This window comes from Lagopus leucura, unplaced genomic scaffold (assembly GCF_019238085.1).
Source record: "Lagopus leucura isolate 7727_CA_CO unplaced genomic scaffold, USGS_WTPT01 Super-Scaffold_100001, whole genome shotgun sequence".
Taxonomy (NCBI): Eukaryota; Metazoa; Chordata; class Aves; order Galliformes; family Phasianidae; genus Lagopus; species Lagopus leucura.
Window position 1 is genome coordinate 65,772,487 of NW_024962262.1, and position 16,665 is coordinate 65,789,151.

The following is a 16,665-nucleotide window of genomic DNA, read 5'->3' on the forward strand; positions in this document are numbered from 1 at the left end:
TTGAGCAAGGCCTTTGACGTGGTCCCCCACCACATCCTTATCTCCAAATTGGAGGAATATGGATTTGATGGGTGGACCACTTTATGGATAAGAAACTGGTTGAAAGGCTGCAGACACAACGTGGTTATCAATGGCTCTATGTCCAGGTGAAGGCCAGTAACAAGCAGCGTCCCCCAGGGGTCTGTCTTGGGACCGGTGCTCTTTAACATCTTTATCAATGACATAAATGAAGGAATCGAGTGCACCCTCAGCAAGTTTGCTGACGACAACAAGCTGAGCGGTGCGGTTGACACGGTAGAAGGAAGGGATGCCATTCAGAGGGACCTTGACAAGCTTGAAAGGTGGGCCTGGGTGAAAGCAATGAGGTTCAACACAGCAAAGTGCAAGGTTTTGCACTTGGGCTGGAGGAATCCCAGCATCCATACAGACTAGAAGGAGCGGTCCTTGAGAGCAGCCCTGTGGAGAAGGACCTGGGGGTCCTGATGGATGAAAAACTGAACATGAGCCAGCAGTGTGCTCTTGCAGCTCAGAAAGCAAATGGTATCCTGGGCTCCATCAGAAGAGGGGTGGCCAGTAGGGACAGGGAGATGATTGTCCCTCTATTCTGCTCTTGTGAGGCCCCATCGGGAGAACTGTGTCCAGGCCTGGAGCCCCCAGTACAAGAAAGACAGAGAGCTGTTGGAGAGGGTCCAGAAGAGAGCTATAAAGATGATCAGGAGGCTGGAGCACCTCCTCTATGAAGACAGGCTGAGGAGCTGGGCTTGTTCAGCCTGGAAAAAAGAAGGCTGCGGGGTGACCTTATTGCAGCCTTCCAGTACCTAAAGGGAGCCTACAAACAGGAGGGGAATCAACTCTTTGAAAGGGTAGATAACAGCAGGACAAGGGGAAATGGTTTGAAGTTGAGGGAGGGGAGATTCAGGTTGGATGTCAGGCGAAGATCTTTATAGAGAGAGTGGTGAGGTGCTGGAACAGGCTGCCCAGAGAGGTTGTGGATGCCCCGTCCTTGGAGGTGTTCAAGGACAAATTGGATGGGGCCCTGGGCAGCCTGGTCTAGTATTGAATGGGGAGGTTGGTGGCCCTGCATGTGGCAGGGGGTTGGAGATTCATGATTCTTGAGGTCCCTTCCAACCCCGGCCATTCTGTGATTCTGTGAATCAGTGAATCTGTGTTTTCTCATTTCAGTCTTATAGCCAAATTAGAGAGATACACACTGGAAAAGCAATAGTGTTGGTAATTGGCTGGACATCCTGGCTCTAAGGTTTATCACCAGACTTAGTAGCACAAAGTGCAGCTCATAGCTACTGACTAGTGCCATTCCTCAGGGAGCAACACTGGGACCACTATTATTTAGTGTTTTTATTAATGTCCTGGATGATGGGATAGAAAGCAAGTTTGAAAATTACATCAAATGGGAAGAAAGAGAAAAATACACTGGGAGGCAGGGACCTCAGAAGGCTGCAGAAATTGTCTGAATGAAACCTAATGAACTTCAACAAAAATGCAAAGCCCAGGACTGAGAAATGGATAGCTTGCTGCAAGGGCTTACCAAATAGGGAATGACTGACTGGGGAGCAATTCTACTAAAAAAGACTTTTAGATAAACTCAACATGAGCTAACAGCGTGCCCCTGAAGGCCAAGAGCATTCAGAACTTTGTTAGGAGAAGTGCAAACAGGAGAGTGAGCCTTCACCTCTGTTTGGCACTTGTTACTCTGTATTTGGTGTGCTCTGCAGTTGTAGTCTCCCCAGAGCAATAATGTCACTGACATGCTGAAACAACCAGCTCAGGACAACCAGGACAATCAAGAGGCTGGAGCACTGGGCATACGGGGACAATCTGAGAGAGCTGGGTTTGCTCGGCCTAGAGAGAAGATAGGTCAAGAGAAATCCTGCAGTCTACAGGTATTTAATAGCAGGGGGCATGGGAGGCAGAATCACAGTTTTGTTAAAGATGCACAGGAGAAAGATGAGAAGCATCAGTAACAAGTTGGAACACTGAAAATTCTGTTTAGTTACAAGGAAAATGAGTGGCCAGATACTGGAATGGGGGCCCAGAGAAGCTGAGGGAGCTCCAACCTTGTAGTTACTACAAGGAATTAGTTACTACTAGAATTATTATCAGATCCTCTTCAGTTTACTACCTGATTATGTGGTGTTTACCTTTTCATTGCTGGTTCCTCGCTGCATTATGTATGAAGGACTATAACAAATTGTAAGAATGAGGGACTAACATGAAAATATTTAGAGATGCTCCTAGAATACCACAAGAACTTCACAGGAGACCTGAGAATTCCACATATAGTCCCAGAACCCTTTTTCTTGGAACTTTAGGAAGTGGACATAATTTTATAAGGTAAAGCAAAGATAAAGACATCAGGATGCAATTCTAGTATGTACTTCTGAAAAAACCACAACTCTCTCAAATTATCCTAAAAGTAATTTGGTGGCAGATGGTTGTAGGTGACAGTGTGTAACAAGTCCCATGGTAGAGTGTTAGACAGTGGAGGGTGAGAATAAAAGTAATGCATAAGCAAAGTGTAAGAAGTGCCATACGATACTGCAAATGTGGAATCTCTGCCTATCACGTTTTATAAAGTCAATTTCCAAAGTTCAGCCCCTATTTAAACATTCATATGCTGATTCAACCAACCAATCAAAGCTGACAGGTACTGAGTGTAACTATTTTAAAACAAAACTTGTGCTTTTTGATTCTACCTTTCAAAAAGATGAGATGGACCAAACCAGAGGAATATTTAGCACCATGCATAAGGCTAGCTCACTTCCACTGCACACGATAATGCAAAATACTCTTTAAAATTTAATACAATAACCTTTTAGCTATTAACTAGCAATGATAAATTTTTTGAGTGCATTACCTGGAATATATTGCCCCCACCCTCAGATTCCCACAATAAATTAAACACTGCATCTGTTCAAATTATGTGTGTGTGGGGAGAAAGCTCTAAATCAGCAAGGCGTGACTGTATTGCAAAGTTAAATGGGTAGGTCCTTCTCATCTAAAAGTTTTATGGGCTTGTGAAAATTAGGTAATATGTCAGAACAGTTAGGAGGGGATGGGGAATCCTGTTTGCAGTTCTCCTTCAGCAGGCTTAGTTCTCAGGCTGACTTGTTAATAAAGGCAACCCGTAGACCATGGAGTGAATTACTGAAGCAGAGCAAGGTGTAATGACCTGATGCAGCATTAATATCAATGCTGAATTACATTTTATTTAGGCCAAAAAGTAATATAGAAAAGGATATTTTCAGTGGTGATGAAATGGGGAGTGGAAGACTGTATGGAAGGAGTGGGCCTGGGAGCACTGTTTGATGCTTGGTTAAATATGAGCCAGCAGTGTGCTCAGGTGGATGAAGGCCAATGGAATCCTGGCTTGCATCAGAAACAGTATTGCCAAAAGGAGCAGGGAAGTGAGCATCTCTCTGTACTCAGCCCTAGTGAGGCCACATCTTGAGTACCGCGTTCGGTCTTGGGCCCCTCAGTACAAGAAAGAATTTGAGGCCCTGGAGCATGTCCAGAAAAGGGCAGTGAAACTGTGAGGGGTCTGGAGCACAAGTCTTATGGGGAGCGGCTGAGGGTGCTGAGATTGCTTACTCTGGAGAAAAGGATGCTCAGGAATGACCTTATCACTTTCTAAAACTACCTGAAGGGAGGTTATGGGGAGGTGGGAGTTGGCTTCTTCTCCCATGTAACTAACAATATGACTAGAGGAAATGGCCTCAAGATGTCCCAGGAAAGATTCAGGTTAGATGTCAGGAAATATTTCTTCTCCAAGAGTGGTGTAGTGTTGGAACGGGCTGACCAGGGATGTAGTAGTCACTGATCCTGGAAGTGTTCAAGAAATGTTTAGATGTACTGAGGGACATGGTTTAGTGGGAAATACTGGTGATAGGTGGACAGTTGTACTGGAGGACCTTAGAGGTATAAATTTAAGACTAGTCTAAAGACTTTGTTTTCTGTACTGTTCAGCATTAAACTTAATATAAGATTCTGCCCATGTACAAATAGGAATTTGCTCCAGACTTCTGTAAAAATATTTTCAGCTCTAAGCAAGCAAGATAGCAGAAGAGCTATGGGATAAAGATATGAAACAGTGCACAAAGCAGCAAAAGCTATAAAATCCTAGTTAATATACATGAGAAAATAATTAGTATGCATTGAAGCCTTGGGAAGAAAGCAGATGCACAAGCAATTTACTGTAGATAAATGCACTGTGCTGCTGCTGAATGTAAAATGCAGAAGACAACTTTTTTCTTATTCTTCGTCATACCTGATGATCTTGCAGTGGTTTGCGATAGTAATGAAGTAGCGAATTCCTGGAAATTAATGTTTTACCCAGTCTATTTAATCTCATTTCCAGCATGTGACTGTATGGATTGCAATCAAGCGTCCCCATTGTCTAAGAGCTGTAACTGCTGTATTCTGAGAAAATGCACGAGTTTTGGGGAGAATGTGATTTTGTTCTAAAGACCAAGTAGCCACCCCAGCAATCATCTTGGTGTTTGATTTTGCTATAAATACTCACAATGTCTGGTGACAAATATAATCTTTCCAATTTCTTGAGTGTAACTATTGGATCTGTAACCAGAAAGTAGCTAAACCATAGTAGATTACTTCTACTCCGGAATTTAAAATAAACTATATCTTGAACAGAAGTAAGATTTGGCTTGTTTCAAGATTTGCAACACAATAATCTGTTGTGTGCTGTAGTTTTGGGAAATTTTAAAAGTAGGCACACTTGCAAAGATGAGATTTATGACGTGATAAAATGCTCAAAAACTTTTAACAATGACTTTCCTGATACTAAATGTAAAAGGATCTCTACTCTTTGACACTGGTGAGGGACATTAATGAAAAAGTAAAATTAGGGCCAGACTGTAGTTGTTGCACTTAGCAATTACAGTAATTGTTTTTATACTGTTTGTGAGTACTTATATTTGAACCTGAAGGCGTCGTCCAGCATTTTATACACCAATAGCTCAGCTCTACATCAGCACAACCGATGGCAGTGTGCTGGAAGAAAGGTACAAGCCAACAGAGCTAGAGGGTTTCTGTATAGAAGGAAATTAATAAAATGTACTCTTTTGTATATATCTGATCACATTTCTGATTTCTTAGAAGTCCTGTCAAGAGAAATAGTAACAATACTGGAATAGAGAATATTGTCCTTTGAAAAGCTTTACCAGAACCACCCACAGTCCCTCTCAAAACTAGTCCTGAAATGTAGTTATTTGACTTGCCAAAAGCATCCTTTTCTCCACAGTAGTCCAAACCTGCCTCTGGTCGCTCCATGACATTAAGCAAACATTACAATCCCATTCAGAATTCTGTTTATCCCAGAAGCACATTTCTGGCTTCTACTGAGCTAGACAGGATAAGAAGTACTAGCTGATGAACTCCACGTTCATCACATCACTTCCTCCAGGAAAAGCATGTTTCTTAAAACAAATTGTGCATTATTTCTGACAGATGAAAATTGAAACAAAGCTCGGCAGGACTCATCAGTTCTCAGCAAAGACTAAATAGCATAGTGAGCTATTTTGAACGCTCGTTTGAAGGTGGTTTTTTTTTTTAAACTATGCATATAGATACCTTTAATTAACATATTCTACTGTTCCATCACAAGTAACTAAAGGCAAATTGCAGCTATCAAAATCAGAGAACAAAAAGTCTTTGTGAAATATTGATATTTTGAGATTTGTCACTAGCACACAACATATTATATCTTTCATATCTTTCTGATATTTCAGATCAAATTGTACTATAGCTATTGTACAATATATAGCTTATATTTTAATTAATTATAGCTATTGTACCTAGCTCCAGTGCCATTTTTTGTATTCCTCCAAGTACAGTCCCTCTACTCTAGCATACAAATCTATGGTATCTTGAAATAGAAAGAAAAAAGGAGAAAGAGGAAAAGAGCTGCCTCATGGTCCTTGTGCTTGTATTGCAAAGAAGAATTTGCAATTTTGATTTGAGATAATGCCAGAGGCACTGGAAGGAAAGTTTAGTAGCACTCCAAGCATTATCTACTTTGTATTTTCCCTTAAAAAAAAAAAACAAACAAACAAACAAACAAACAAAAAACTACTTTAAATTGTCAATGGAACCAAAAGATATACAGCACACATACTATAAATGCTCATCTTCATTGTCAGCATCCATTTGCCATTGTGTATACTTTGAAATGGATGGTGCCTATTCTCCATCTTTTTTTTCCAGTTTTAGAATTGCAATTATATTCTTCAAACACCTCAAGAGACTGAGAAGAGGAAAATATTATTTGGTGGAGATGCAACTTGACTTGGTTGTAAGGACAAAGGATATCCCTTCTGATGTTTCATATCTCCTTCCTGGCATCTGGTGCTTGGTCTCCTGAGGAGGATGGCTGGTTTTGTTTGTTTGTTTGATTTTTTCAACTGAACACTGCTACTTCAAAGCAAAATACACTGGGTTCAGTTCAGATCAGCATTTTAGCTTAGAGTAGCTTCAGGGCTGCTTGCCCTACTGATATCAAGGATGGAGGTTGCATGCAAGAATGTCGACCTTCTTATCTCAGATGATTTGTTACAGATAGTTTTCTTTCCTGCAACAAAGTTCACAAAAGAAAATGCTAAGAAGTAGCTACAGATCATTTGGAGCAGACAAATAATATTCTTTCCTTTGGCCCAGGATTGTAATCAATTTACATTGACCATGCAACAACCTATGCTTCACAGATGGAAGCTGCTCTAAAACCCCTGAAGTCAAAAGAAATCTTCCCACTGACTTTAGTGGCTTTCAATCCAGTTCATACTCTACAGTACAACCTGTATTTCCTCTTCAGATCAATAAGACACCAAAGAAAATATTCACTATGTAGTGTAATCCGTCCTGCTCCAACTCTGTAGCAGAAAAATGGGATGCCCTTTATTGAAGCTTGCAATGAATAAATGAGACTTTCTGCAAGTTTTATATGTACATCAATGTTCATTACTTCTCAATTGATTTTCTAAGGTCTGAAATATTCTTCTACCTGTCTTTACTACATGCCCTTACTTAAGTTTCTTTGACTGCCATTCCTGGCTTTGATTCCAGGTTGAAAATTCCTTGTGCTTTTATGACTACAAGATAAAATAGTGCTATTTGCAGTCTTCACCAAAGAAGGATGGGAAAGGGCATACGAAGGTGAATGCCTTAAAACTCATCAGCAGTTTATAGGCCAATGAATGAGTTTACTGAATTGAATATCTGTAGCAATGGGAATTTTCAAATGAATATTACATAATATTAACAGAAAACGTAGCTTGAATCCAATCTTAGTTGGTTTCAGAAATCTCTTTTATGAATTATGTGCTGTTTCAATCAAAGAATGAAAATGTCATGAAAACGACCCATGTAAGTTGCTTAAATTATATTTAAATTTCAAAAGTAAACATTCAGGATGGCTATCTTTACAGACCAACATCTAGTCACAAGAATTATTTTGAAAGACAAACTAGCTCTCACATATTCATCCTCTCTCCAGTCTGTGGGTATTAGTAAAAAAAAAAAAAAAATTATATAGAAAATTATAGTTTTCCATATGAAGCATTTGAAACTTTCACAAGGTGTGCTGTAGCCTGTAGACTGATTAGTTAAGACAGATATGAACAAACATGTGGTCAACACATTCATTCCTGCCACAAGCTGAATTTTTTTATAGACATCTTGCAAACTCACCACTCTCCCTTCCTTGAGGTGATGAGAGTTCTCTTGAAGGAACCACATGCAAAACACCAGATTCCTTACTCAGCTGCTGCTCTGTATCCCAATTCCACTTGAATGTGACTAAGCTCAAATCTTTGCAACATGGAGGATCTGGTTTCATGCTGACTTGATACCTTTATGTGTTTTAAGTAGGAACCCTGCTGAAATCTGATGGCTGTGGGTTTTGTGCTGAGATTAAAGTTGCTGTGACATCTCAAATCCAAAGTGGCTTGGGTGCTAAAACTATAGAACCATATAATCATAGAATCATTAGTGTTGGAAAAGACCTTTAAGAACACCTAGTCCAACCAGCAGCCCATCACACCATGCCCACTGCCCGTGTCTCTCAGTGCCACATTCACATGGCTCTCGAACGCCTCCAGGGACAGTGACTCCACCACTTCGCTGGGCAGCCTGTGCCACTGCTCTTTTTGAGAATAAATGTTTCCTAATACCAAACCCAACTCCCTCCGCCCCCCTGGCACAACATGAGTCCATTACCTCTCATTCCATTGCTGGTTAGACAGAAGGACACACCCACCACACTACAAACTCTTTTCAGGTAGTTGTAGAGAGCAATAAAGCCTCCCCTGAACATATGACCACTGCTTGAAGGGAACTGATGTTTTGGAAGCAAATGAAGATTTGAGTTGATCATGATATTACGTACTGAAAAAAAAGGACAAACAAGAAAGGTTGACTCAAAGCTGCTGGAAGCACCTGCAGAGACAAGAGATGCTGCTTAAATAGAATTTAATTGCTGCAGAAAATACTGGGGAAGCCTTCTGGACCTGTTAAGAATTCAAACTATATCAGAATAACTCATTCTTGCTTCAGGCTCCCTGATTTGTGCCTTTTGACATTTTCCAAGGCTGACCTTAAGAACAGATATTATTTGGGAGTGGCAGCAGCAGCAAGGTGCTCTTTTCAGTAAGTGCTTGCAGGTTGTGAATGACTGAAGAAACAGGTTGTGATGACATTGACTGCAGCACCGAAGCTGGTACAAGTTATTTATTGCTGCTGCCTCACTGCTGAAAAGACCTAATTTGAGAAAGAACATTCTCCATACTCATATTTTGTCATGGGTCATGTCAGAGGCCCAAATTATCACACAGTCCTTGATACAAAATATTGTATTACAGTAATGAAATTGTGGACATGGCTATGGTAACTAGAAACAAGAAGCCAGAGGGAAGTAAAAGGAAGAAGTGCATCACATCCTTGGAAGAAACCTGTCTAGAAAAAATTGAGGAAGTCAAGATGCCCATTTTATATATGAATATATTTTTCCTTTGGTCTGCAAGCAATTCTCTCTCTGGATTCTAACTAATTAATACCAAGTAAATGTCTATATAGGTTGCTAAAGTACTCCTTGAAGCATCAATCCAGACGCAAATCCTTTCTACTTCATCCAACACTGTTCTACTTTGAGAGCATATCTCACTGCAGTATTAATTATGAAGCCTTTACTGGAAACTACATTCTACAAAGAGAATGGAAATTTCAAGGGGCTCTGTTTTGCTGCTGGCTCAGTGCTAACATACCAGAGTCCTAATCTGGATTGGAATTCTCAGCTGTGACGAACACACAAGAAACTACAGAAATATTGACTTCAGGAACTGCCCTATCCTTGTTCTGATAGCTCTCAATCCAAGAATACAAGACTCAAAGATGTCAGAAGAAAATTTAAACACTTCTTTTTAAACAGTGCAATATTGAGAATAGACTTACACAGATACAAAAACACATTCAGCATTAGACTGCAGCATAATGGTCAGCAGTCTAACAGTGTTCTGTGAATCACGTTAGCCATACTGCCGACTGCTAAAAGCTAGAACAAATTAATTTTAATTTCACAGTGTTTGCTTGGTAAGATTTTTCACTATAAGTGCACTTTTCTTTTTTGTTTGTTTGCTTTTTTGTTGGTTTTTTTTTTTTTTTTTTTTTGTGTGTGTGTGTGTGTGTGTGTGTGTGTGTTATTTTTAAAGCTCTTGCTGTTTCAGGTTTTTCTGGCAAATAGTGCTGAACTCATTCAGTCTATTTGCCAGAGTTAAGGTCACTGCAGCTTTAGTTTTACAAAGAACACTATTTTTCTGTTTCTCTGTTAATCTTGGCCTGAAAAGACCACACATAACCCTTCCCGACTGAACAGTTTAGGCTTTGTTCCTTTGTTTGGGTTATACTATTAATCTGCTAGGTCCATAGCAAAAATGTGTGAGCTGCTAGTGTGCCAGATGATTGACGGGCAATTAGCAGCTTCTAGAAACCGTGCTTTGAATTCCGCAGATCCATGACTACATAGGGAAGCAGAAGCTGCTGATCTGACTTTTTTTGTAAACTTTTCAAATAATAAAAATGAGACCTTTAAAAGAATTAATGCAGCTATTCTCAGGAGCTTCATCTGCTAGAAACTGGCAAAATTAAATCAGAAGTTTGAAGAACTCCATTGTATGCAAATAATTAACCTGTAGCTATTCAAGTCTCCCAGAAAATAAGGCTTGCAAAGCAGCACAAGTGTTTAATTTTTCATCATGAGCAAGGAAACTTCCTCGTGAAAAGAAAAATTTGTGAAAAGATGTGTACTCTATGAACAATTAATTTTTCATGCTTGATTTTATTCTTTTTTTTTCTTTGAAGGTTCTAATTTTTTCTTGTGTTCTTGTTTCTAGGATGATCATCTAGTTTCTCTGCTATTAGCTCTAATAGTGTGAATAGCATCCTGAATGACCTCTGCATACTGTTGAATGACACCCATTCGCACACACACACACACACACCAAAGAGCTGCCCACTCACCAATTTCAACATTTTTTGTAAAGACACTGGGACTTGCTCAGCTGCCACCAAGATGGTTGGTTACAGCTTTACCTACTCACATTTCATGCACATAAATCTGGATAGAAGCATCATAGGGAGAAATCAGAAATTCATTACTTTCTAGGTGTTTTGACAGTGTGAGAACAGTTGGACAAAGTCCTGTGGTAGCAGCAGTGATGGACTAAACACCTCCCTGACACGGAGAGCCCACAAACACACACATATTTGAGTGTAACTGCATGGAGAATTCTGCCCAGTCGCTTTTCCCATATCTGCTGAAAAGCCATCTTTTGTATAGCCACAGAGTAGTCAAAATCTTGAAGGGGTTAGCTTTCGTCAATAGAATCAAGAATTGCAAGCTGCAAATAGCATCAAACCCAATTAATAGAGGGCACTTTCCCAGATAAAGACTTGAGCTGAGGGCAGCCTTGACTTGCACAGTTCCCAAGAGAATAGGCCGTTTTAGAATAGGCCTGAGTCCTAAGCCCCATGTTGTCACACTCATAGCTTTAAAAGCAGCCATAAAAAGAAGTGTGTGAGAATTACAAGGTGTTTGGTAAAGGTATAATAGCATAGCACTTCAATCAGGTAAAAGTTGCTTTCAAACAAATGGAGCTCAATCTGTTCACACTTCAGCGTCTCAGAACAGCTTTGCCTGCTCCTCTGCTAAATTGCTGTAAAACAGCCTGCCTGATCTTCTGTGTAAAAACACGTTCAAAAAATCAGAATTATTAAGTAGTTTTTCTTTTAATCCAACAGCTGCAAAGCTTCTCAAATGTTTCACAGTGAAAATAATTTTCTCCAGATAGGACTTCATTTGTTACACGAATCCCCTCTAGCTTCCCCTCAAGCAAATTTTATTGATGCAGTCCTGTTAGTTGTTTCCAATTAGTCCTTGGAAATTAGGGATTCTAAACATTTCCATTAGAAATTCTTCATACTAGTCTAACCAGTTTTATACATTTTTACAGCAGGCATACTTCTTATTTCAAAAAATGGTAACCACAGATCCTGAAATAAATGTTTCTTTTCTTGTGGATTAAAGAGAATAAATGGGAATGGATAATAAAAAAAAGTCTGAGTAGGAAATAAGGAGCATATTTTTCAGTTGCTCTTCATTCACTTTTTCTCACACATTTTCATTTCTGAGCTATCTGCTGAAAAAAATCACCCCCAGTCCTATTATTCCAAGCTAAGTGTAATGGTCATCATTGCTTTCCTATTCTCTTACCTTCCAAGTGGCTCAGAAGAAATTATTCAAAAAAGTTAAAGCTTTATAACCTGAATACATTTGAGTACTTTAAATAAAGCTAATATTGTAAAAATGCTAGTAAAAAGCCAAACATTACTTGTTCTCAATTAAAGGAATTAAGATAATGATTGGTTTCATCTCCCGAGATAACTCTTATAACAGAAACTTGCAGCTGAAGGTGAGTATTTAGAGCCACAGAAGCTCTGAGTCACTCTTCTTATTTAGGAAGGTATTTATGAATCCACTCATCACTGTTATATACCAAGACTTCTGTGCTACCGCAGAAATTCTTTTGTACCTTGCTGCATTGTTATATTTTAGTTATAGAGTTTCATATTCACCAAGAGATGAAGCCACTTTGGCATTTAATACTGAACTGTGGCATGACTAAGGACCACCCCAAATCCCAGTGTGCCCCACAGAGATTAAATTTCATTTTACCCTCTTCAGGATAGGGTTTTAGTTACCATAGGATTATAAACCTTGGAAAAGCCCACTAAGGTCACCTAGTCCAACCACCAACACATCACCACTATGCCCACTAATCACATATCTCTCATTGCCACAGCACAACACAGAGGTGTTCAGAAGATACCATGGTGGTCAAAAGCACCTCCAAACATGCTATGAAGGCTGACACCTCTCAGGGAGCCTGCAGTAATTGAGCAGATCTTTTGGGAGCCTTGTCACATTTTTCACCCTTGAAGCTTAGCTCTGGGTCTGTTTCTTCTGCAGACAGGAAGGGCATTTCCTTCTCCAGGGTTTCTCTCATCCTGAAGTGGGACAGTGGGCTCCCTCTCTCCCTTTCATGCAAAAAAGGATTAACTCTCATTCAAAGTACAATGTAAACTGAGTGCTGCCCTGCTATGCAGCCTGTTCAGTGTTCTTTACAAGGAGAGTGGTTAGGCCCCGGAACGGGCTGCCCAGGGAGGTTGTGGATGCCCCGTCCTTGGACGTGTTCAAGGCCAGGTTGGACGGGGTCCTGGGCAACCTGATCTAAATGTGTATGTTTGGTGGCCCTGCTAGGCAGGGGCGTTGGAACTACATGATCCTTGAGGTCCCTTCCAACCCGGGTGATTCTGTGATTCTGTGATTCTGTAACACATATGGTAGGTACCACTACAGTAACCATGCTCACACACACAAAACAGTTCTTCTGTCTTGTAGATTCAAGATTCCAATATTCATACGTAATGTGCTTCAGCCATATCACTCTTCAGCATCTTCAACTGAAACGTGCTGAATGTTTATGCTCTCTCTGGGGCAGGCTGTGGGGCAATCATGCAGCATTTGCATGAGCAGTGCAGTCAGGAATCAAACCCACTCTTGAAATGCAAAATCATCCTTCATCTGTCTCAGGATACACTGCTTCCATCAAGGTAAATGCATCATGGTGAAAGTATTAACTGTACAATAGAAAATCGTGAAACTTAGCTCTCCTGTAGGATGTAATGCTTGTCATATCAGATTCCATACACATGCTTTTTTTGGATACTTGAATGATTCAAAGCCCTCTTTGAAGCTACTGTGTTTGAAAAGTTACAAGTACTTTTCATCAAGACTGCCAGGAAGTCATTAAGACAGTAGAAGAATCTTTTATATCTCCAAAATCCCATCACTCCCACACTTCTAAGGCACAAACATCTCCTTGGGAAGTACTCCTTAAAGGCACAGAAATAAATAAGGCATACAACCCATAGGCAAACACCAAAATCAACAACTTAAAATAAGATTTTTGCAGTGTTCCAAAGAGTTTTACGTTTATTTAAATCCATAAATCAAGAATATGTTTTCTGAGTGTAGCATCACCTACTGGGCATTTTCATTACTTCCACTGCCTTTGCCTCAGTTTGCACACTAGATTTTTCAGCATCACTCACTCATGTTCAAGTTGCATTTTGGTAGGAATGAACTTGGGCTTGTACACCGTTCTTCACAAATTTTCTTTTGCATGTAACATGCCATACATCCAGCCACACCTCATCTGGTTCAGTGGCACAGCATAGGCCTGCTTTTATGCCAGATACCAAACATATGGCGAGACGCAGGTTAAGACTGCCAAGTCAGCTGGGACAACTTTAGTAGACCAAAGGCACACTAGTTCAGTAATCCTATCATTAAGTGCATTCGGAGAGACAGCGTTAGCATCAGGCACCGTCACCTTGGACTTCATTTCTTGCCCTGGTAAATCAGTGTGCCTCTCTAATCTTTCATCAACATGTAGGCATGTAGATAACCTTGAGTTTGGGCTCCAAGCACTGGTTAAACCATTGAAAAAATGTTGCCTTAAAGCCACACTCACTAAAATGATCATTTAATGCAGACTTTAAGAAATACACTTTCACCTCTGGCCTGCTCTCACTCTCCAGTGGCTGCACAGTTATGTTCCCTGTCAATTTCCTCCCTTATTGTACTTGCATTTCAGAAGGAAACGAACCTTCAAACAACCCTACCCTCCACCCCTTGTCACCCATCCCACTCCCTCCCTGCTCTGAATTCCTTTGCCATTACTTGATTTCCACTTTGTGCTCCCCACCCTCCTGCAGGTAGTCAATCACTACCAAAGCCACAGATTTTTGTCTGCAGTTTTCCTACTGCTTTCTGCTGACTGGTCCTTCTTGCCACTGCTGCCCGCTTACATGAATGGAATCCAGTGATGCAAGGATGACAGTATTTTTCTGAACAGCAGAAATAACACCATGGCATATCTTTAGTACATAAAACACACTTTTTCCATCTTTGCAATGGTTCAAAACCAGCATCTATTTTTTCAGTGTGAAAAATAGCAAAACTTTTGGAATCAAAACAGAAAATTATAATCTTTACTGGAATGTGAAAAGCAGACCTATACATAATAAATTTCCCCATTGGAACAAGGTGCTGAGCATAGATTGTAACTTCAACACATTGTCTTATTATTTATATCATTAAAAACAACTTGTTTTTATCCTGATGTTACAATAATTGCATTTATAGAGGCATTACAGGGCTCTGGGACACACTGATGCCTTCCCTGTACTTTTCTACAGCCTGTGAAAGTAGAGGGGTGACATAAACAAAATCTGACATCTCCCTCCCTATAGATTTTGACAAGACCACTTAGTAGGACAGATCGTGAGTCCAACAGAAAATCCAGGTAAGCCTCAGCTGCACAGGTATTGCACTTAGAACAAAACAGGCACTTTCGATTAGTGTAACTTTTTTTTTTTTTATTTCAGTTACTTTTTTCACATATAACTTCATATAAGCTACAAAAAGTGTGAAATGCAGAAATGATATTAAAACTGCAAACTTAAGTTTTGATAACAAAAATAAATGTGTCTTTCCCTGTTAACAATAACCATTTAAAATGAACCATATTTTGATGGATTCATTTAATAAACATACCATACACTTCCCAAAAATAAATAAAGAACATAATCAGAAGAAAAAAAAAATCAATACCATCAACAACATGAAGCATTTAGTTGTCCTTTTTTTTTTTCCCTTAAAGACAAATTAAATTTCTAGGCACAGTTTTAGGCATTATAGAGGACACAGAGGCAATAGGTTAGTGTGCACTGCTCTGTACAAAAATACAGTCTGAATAAATTACATTGCTAGCCATAAGATTAGACTTCACTTACCAGTCAGTTCATTGCATGTTTAATAATATACAGGTACATGCTAATCCATATATATCATTTATATTTCAAACACATAGGTCTCTCTATATTTGTTTTTAAAATTTACAAAAACTAACCGAAGTTGTGCAAGAAGTCCAGAAGAGGTGCTAGGTACTTGTCAGCACCGGACGGTATACTTTAAGCCTAAAAAATACAAATAACTAGCCCTGCTTGCAAGTCCGCTATATATATATATATATTTATATCTTCATTCATACATATTTGGATGATAAACAATGGATTTGTGTGGGGAAAAAAAAAATCCTGTCAGTGAGATAAAGCCAAACAACTGAAATAATGATGGCATGACACAAGCATAACACTCAAAAGGAATAATTTGTTGTACAGACACACAAAGACATGTGCTGTTGTGTTTGTTTTTGTGTCTAGAACAAAAAATAGGGCAACATTGTAGTCACTTTTCATTCAGCCCTGAAAAGCAGCATTTACTAAAAAAGAAGAAACTGAAGTAGCAACATAAGCTAACAAGAGGTTTCCAAGTTGATTAAGGTAGGTGCCTAAATCTGAACACTGCTAACGGACCTGAGGAGTTTGAGAGGTGCGTCCTCACAGCTAACGTTAGGCTCTGGAGGAAAATCAGGTGCTGAGACTGAAAAATTGATTCTCCAACTCACATATGAATGAAGAACTTTGTTATTAGGCATCCATGTTTGTAGGGTTTTTGTTTGTTTGTTTGTTTTTTGCCTGAACATCATTCAAATTAAGAGCTGTGTGACTTTAGGAGTGCTAGCGATTAATCTGTGTGTGCCTTAAGGCTGACGCTTGATTTCACTCAAATTCTACATTTTAAAAAAAAACCACTATCTGATAAATTAGAAGATGCGATACGAGTTAAGCACAGTAACTTCCTGCCAGAATAGGCATAGTACTGTGCTACACTGGCACCAAAACACCGCTCTCCTAGAAAGGTACAGCGATCTTCTCACAGTGGGCTTCTCTATGTCAGCCTAACTCCCACGCCAATCTACAATACTTTCTGTGCTGCTAAGTAACAGCACAACTACACAGCTGTTCAGAAAGATATAGTTTACTGTATACTGATTATCTGCCTTAAGTCAGCCTCAGGAAGAGCAGAGTTATGAATGCTCTCTGGTGCCTGCAAAATAAGTGGACATATTTTTCCCTCCCATCTTCTTTTCTCCTTAGGCATTGCCATACAATCCC